Genomic DNA, 5,505 nt, shown 5'->3' on the forward strand with positions numbered 1-5,505 from the left:
TCTCAAACTCACACACTCCTTCCCTCCCTCTCTCTCTCCTTCCTTCGTGTACTACTCCTTCCTCTCCTTCCTTCTTTGCTCCCCCTGCTTCATTTTCCATCTTCTCATCCCCCGACGGTCTCCCCCTCCTTCCCGCTCTCTGTCTTACCCTAGTTTGGAAATGCAGCAGACCTCTGAGCCTGCCACCATTGGATGTCAGGGGCTGTCACTCTGCGGCAGGAAGAGCTCCTATTGGTCGGGCTGGAGGCTGGTAGGGAGCTGACTATAAAAGGTGGGGCCGGCGGAGGCTCGCGGACCGGCTGACAGGACAGGGTCGGACGGGGACTCCTAGCAGGGAGCTGAGCGCCTGGAGCTGGGGTACGGGCACTGGAGCAGCGGCTCTCCGCACTAACTCTCCTCGCCTCGTCAGCGGGGCCCCTGCCTCAGAGCCCGGCAACTCGCGGCCGTCGCCCGAGCAGCCTGAGTGCCCCTTGTCTCCCCTGCACGTGTCGCGCCCCGCGCGTCCCGTCTGGCCGCCGCGATGAGCGAGGTGAGAGGCGCTGCCCGGCCCCGCCGCTGCGGACTAGGGCTGCGGCGCGGGGAGGCCGCGGCTCGGGGTCCCAGGGCTGCGAGGGAGGGTGCTGCAGCCCAGAGCCGCTGAGAATCCTCCCGGGACGCCCCCTGCCTCTCTGGGAAAGCTCCCACCTTGGAGTGCTGGGGAGCGATTGGAAGAGGGAGGCTTTAAGTTCCCTGACTGTCGGTAGAGATTCTGGGGGACTGGAATCGACTGTAGAATGGGAGGGCTGAGATCTCAGGTCGTAAGTTTTATCCTCAGGATACTGCCTTCTGCATAGGTCTTACTGCTCCGAAGTTACTTGAGCTTCCCTTCACTCCCCAGACTTCTGAGAAAAACATTAGCTTCTGTCTTCCCTCTCCTAGGGCTGTATTGCTTTTACACTCCTTATGTAGCATTCAACGGAGAACTCCAGCCCTCGTCCCCTGGGGTGGCCACTTCGCCCCTTTTAGGAAGGTGGCATCCTACCCTCCACTCATTCAATCAAGAACCAACCGTTGGAGGGACCATTCTGATATTCAGAAGCCTTGTAGTGGGGGCCTGTCTGGCTCCTGGGGAGATGTCCCCTTCAAGAGTAGACCTCCTTCTGCAGTGCTTGTTACACCCCGAGTCTCCACAGGGTCCGTGGTCATCCGAGCCAGACCCAGTCCATTAACTGTGATTTCCTCTATTCAAAGAACGCTGTGCATCCGTGGGGGTCAAAGCAGACTGGGAAAGACCTCTTCCATTGTTTGACTGCATTTGTAGGCATCCAGAGACAAGGATCTTCCTTTCTAAGTGAAGTCAGTATGGGCAGTGACATCACAGGCTTGCTGTCTGCAACCCCTTTCCTAGTGCCCAGGATCTTGTGTTAAATCCAACATCTCAGCTATATGCCAGATCCCAGCTCTACTGCTTACTAGCCATGCGGCCTCAGGCAAGTTTACTAAACCTTTCTCTGCTTCAGTGTTTTATCTGCAAAATGGGGGCAATACTGGTCGTTCTAATGATTAAATGAGATAATATATGCCAAGTACTGAGAACAGTACCTGACAGAGAGTAGGCACTCATTGTATGTTAGATATTGTTATTATCTCCCTCTCTCTTTTAAAATTTAATTTTTTTTTAATTTTAGAGTATTTCAGAAAACTAGCATGAGAAGTGTCAAGGATACAAGGTTAGTGAAAGGGTAGGACCCTGTAGCCGAGATCTCAGTTTAGATCTTCATCTTTAGTTGGAGCTCTGCTGGCTCCTACCAAAAGCTCTCGCCCAGGGAGCCAATTAGTGCCAACTACTATGTTTTGTTTGCCATGTCCACTAAGTTTATCCTGGAAAATTCAGCTACTCTGGGGGCTGCAGATGAACTAAAGTGGTTTCCTGTCCCTCAGATAGTTGTGACTGTGACCACAGCAGCCTTTCAGAAAGAAAGAAAAGGAAAAAAAAATTCAATCTTCTTTCCTTTTGCTTCTTTCAGCCCTAATATGAGAAGAGAGGTTTTCTTTGCCCTCTTTTCACTGAGGTCTAGAGTTCAACGCCCCCCTAGTGTTTCTAAATCTGAAAGTTGCAATTCAAGCCATCCCCTGGAGGTTTGTGATCTGAAGTCTATGCCAACATGAAGATGTGTGGTTAGCCTGTGCTTTTTAGGGGAAGTGCACAGCCTCTCTGTAGCATACACTACAGGGACTGGGATTTAGGGTGATATTTGGTGGGGTGACAAAGCTGTCACAAAGCAGTGTCAAGAAAAATAATTTGGTGTTTAAGGGGAAAGTCAAGTCTTGACTTAGCAGCTGTACTTGACTAGCCTCAATCAGGAACTCAGTAGAATGATGAGAGTGGGATCCTTGGATGGGAAGTAATGGACAGTGTCTGCAGGGCTGCCTGGCCTCCCAGGCTGTCAGAGTGAACTGGTCCTAACTAGCAATTTAGCTGTCGAAGCTGCCTCCTAATACACAGCTGAGCCTGGTTTCAGGGATGAGTATTTATAAAATCCAGAAGCAGCCACCTGGGCTTACACAGAGATCAGCTGTCTCTGAACCAGATCCCCAAAGGGCCTCTGCTTCCCCAGAGGCCAAGACCCAGCCTGTTTTCTTCCTCTTGTACAAGCTATGAAGAAAAGTGGAAGTGTTGTCCAGAGCTCTGAAGCTCTAGGGAGACTCCAAACTTCTTATTTCTCTCAGCCCAGCCCCAGGGGTCTCCTCTTTCAGGCTGGAGCCCTAGCCCAGGAAAGCCCTGTGCACTCTGAATCTTATGTAAGCTTCACCTCCCCCACCTGCTTATTGTCTTGCTTCAGTGAAACGGCATGAAATGAGAGAATTTGGGATCTCTTTAAGAGATTCCCATTTCAAATGAAGAACAAAAATTGGGGAGGGGGTCTCCAGACCTAGAGGAAAAGTGTAGGGTCCTGGTGATGCTGCTGGGGAAGGTCTCTGGTTATACTTTCCCTTCCTGGCTCTGCTGTCACTCAGTACTGCAGCAGAGCATTTCCCTGTGAGTGTGCGTGTTCGTGTGCAGAGGAGCTGCAGGGGCTCATCTCCAGCTTGTCTGCATTCACAGCTGCAGGCAGGACTTGATTGCTGTGAATCACAGTCTATCTCTTACAGTTTAATAACTTTTTGCTAGTTTCGGTGAAGAATGGGGATGGGAGATACATTCAGTCCATGAGGGCTCTTTCCTATAATCCCTTGTCATATGGTGTATCTGGCAGCTTAAAGCACACTTGCAAGTTCTTCTGTGATCCTGTTGCACTTCTCAACTGTAAAAAACCCAGCTGGAGGAATCCCTTGGTCCAGCAGTCATTCTGCTGAAATGGGGGTTATGGATGACTGGTAACTAGTTCCATGGTGTCTCTGCCCCATAGTGTCTGTCCCCAAGCTGGCAGGGGATAGAGCAAGGGACAGATCAACTAGAAACCTCAATAGAACCAGTACTCCCTCCTTTATTATTCTGTTTGCTGTCCTCCTAGGTAATAGGAATGGGATATCACACTTTGGGGATCACATTCTCCTTCCTGTGCATATCTGCCTGAATCTACAACCTCCTCCACAATGGAAGTTTGGTCAGGGTGACATCATTCTGTAATGTCTTCTGTGAACCATTTGTTAGGGAACCTGGTAGGGACTTGGAGGAAATCCAAGTTTCTTTCTTTCTCACTCACTGTTATTTTATTATTATGATGATTATGTTGGACGTATAAAACAGAAGAGCTTGATATTGGAAAGCCTTCCACCTCTAGAAATATCTGTCTTCTGAAGTAAGAGAAACCAGAATTTGGTTCTAGAACTTGCTCATACCTTTCTTAGTCACCAATCCAGGTTGTTGGCCTTAGCTGCTTGAGCAGGAGACTCTGGCTGATAAAAGTGGATGACTTTGTCATCCTGTGACCTGGGAATATAGACGAGTCTTCTTCCTAAGCTGCAGCTGTTATCAGTAACACGTTAGAATGTCAAGTCTCTGTAGGGACAGGCACCATAAGTATTGTGGCTAGAGTCCGAATATGCAAACCTGATGTGGCTTTCATGTCTGTCCATGGAGAATCTTAACTGATGACAGTGATGGAGATAGGGCTGCAAAGGCAGAGGAGGAAGTAGGATCAGGTCAATCAAGGCAAGTCACTACCTTGTCTTTTCAAGGTAATGGTTCTATGAATGCTTCCCCCTGTTTTCTTTCTGTTTTTCTATAGTTCCAAATTGTCTTTCATGAGTCTATGTTATCATGGAAAAAATAAGCTTAGTTTTGCAAAAATCCTTCTATCTAGAAGAAATACAGGATTTTTTTTTACCAAAAAAATCTCAAATAATACATCAAAACATTTTAGCGATATAATTTCAGATTTGTCAAGGAACCCTAAAGATCATCTGGTCCAAACTTCTCATTTTACAGATGAGGAGACTGAGGCCCAAACCTTATCTAAGTTTACACAGTATTAGAACCAACACTGGGGCATAGAACTGCTGCCTTCTTATCCCCAAAGAACTTTCCTTAAGACTCTTTTAACATGTGACTCCAGTGATAGAATGGTTTAATTTACATGCAACTTTGAAGGAATATATTACAAATAGTTTCTATAGGAGATCTAAGCAGTGTGATTTAATAAATCCTGAGCAAGAGGATAGAGAAAGAGGAGAGACCAACGTAGGATGATATGTACCAACGGGGTAAATTTTGGTAGAATACTAGACAGGGGAAGCACTATTCTTCCTAATGCAAGGTGCCTAGTCTCCTTAAAAGTGGGTGCAATGAATGTGCTGAAGTGGAGTAGGTAAGTTAATAGGAGTGTAGGAAGGGGGAAGTCTGGAGGTCCCCTTTTCATGCATTCTTAGTTTCTGGTGTCCATCACTGATTTCCATAACTGTAAAGCAACAAGGACCAGAAGGAGAGGTTTTCTTTCAGAAAAGAAAGGAATGAGCAATTCTCTTAACTCTAAAGTATTTGACTTGGAGGATCCAGTGCAGAAAACAGGTATCTAACTAAAATTGCTGTACCTGATAATCAAACAGGCGCTGAACATTTACTCCTCCTTCATTTGGCCACTTGACTTCCAAAGAGAGTACAAAGGCTTTGGGAGGAGAAATCTAGAAGAGGGAAAGAAGAACACATTACGCTGGCAAAGTGAGTGGTGAATACTAAGTGCATGATTTTCTAAATCCGTACTCCAGACCTACTGCTCAAAGTGACTTGCCCCAGAATTATTTTGCCTGCAAGAGTAAGCCAAGTCAGAAGCAGATCCCAAACCACTTTTTCTAAGAAATCTGCACCCCTGCAGGTGCCTAGACCTTATCACATTCTCCTCCCTGAAGCCTGATGATTGTTTAATTCCAGGCTGATGCCAGAAGGCAGGCCCACCTAGGTTTCCCAACCCCCCATCCAGGGGAAAGAGGTGCCATTTACCCTTCTGTTGTCCTTGGTGCTGCCTCCCTCCCACACAAAGCCCTCCAGCTGAGTGTTTGCTTTGTAGACTGTGGTGGGATGAATAC

This window comes from Mesoplodon densirostris, chromosome 2 (assembly GCF_025265405.1).
Source record: "Mesoplodon densirostris isolate mMesDen1 chromosome 2, mMesDen1 primary haplotype, whole genome shotgun sequence".
Classification (NCBI taxonomy): domain Eukaryota; kingdom Metazoa; phylum Chordata; class Mammalia; order Artiodactyla; family Ziphiidae; genus Mesoplodon; species Mesoplodon densirostris.